The following is a 572-nucleotide window of genomic DNA, read 5'->3' as shown; positions in this document are numbered from 1 at the left end:
CTTCAAACTTTTTAGAACTCCTGTGTATTCAGAAAGAAGCCAAACGAAGTTCCAAACACACATCTAAATGGGCTTCAAGGAGATTATGAACACATTTCAATACAATGGTGTGTCACAAGATGCAGTGTACTTAAGGGCATTCCCCTTCACACTCAAAGATGATGCTAAGCAGTGGCTTCAGAGCTTGCCCAATGGATCAATTAGAACTTGGGAGGAGATGACCAGAAAGTTTCTTGATAAATATTTCTCCTCAGCTAAAACGAGAAAGTTTAGAAGAGAAATCCATAACTTCTGTCAAAAAGATAATGAAACTGTTTTTGAAGAATGGGAGAGGTTTAAGGAGATTGTTCAAAAGTGTCAACATAGCGGAATTGAACTCTGGATGCAACTCCAGGACTTTTGGGATGGATTGACACCGGCCTCACGTAGAACATTGGGATGGATAGTCACAATTCTTGATGAGTTATATGAAGATGCAAATCAGTGGTCCTCTGAGAGTGCAGAAAGAAGAAGATCAACTGGTGTTCACTAGGTTGATGCTAACACATCTGTGCAGGCACAACTCGATGCTA

At 40.4% G+C, this 572-nt stretch overlaps 1 non-coding gene across 1 annotated transcript; it reads right to left on the bottom strand.

The window, feature by feature from the left end:
- Positions 1 to 265: 265 nt before the first annotated feature.
- Positions 266 to 372, bottom strand: LOC117278647 (small nucleolar RNA R71). Its single transcript, XR_004509000.1, has one exon. It is a non-coding gene; the product is annotated as a small nucleolar RNA R71 (small nucleolar RNA).
- Between the last annotated feature and the right edge of the window lie 200 nt (positions 373 to 572).

The sequence above is a fragment of the Nicotiana tomentosiformis genome, chromosome 10 (assembly GCF_000390325.3).
Source record: "Nicotiana tomentosiformis chromosome 10, ASM39032v3, whole genome shotgun sequence".
NCBI lineage: Eukaryota > Viridiplantae > Streptophyta > Magnoliopsida > Solanales > Solanaceae > Nicotiana > Nicotiana tomentosiformis.
Note: the sequence above shows the minus strand (reverse complement) of the source record. Positions and strands in the feature narration are given on the sequence as shown.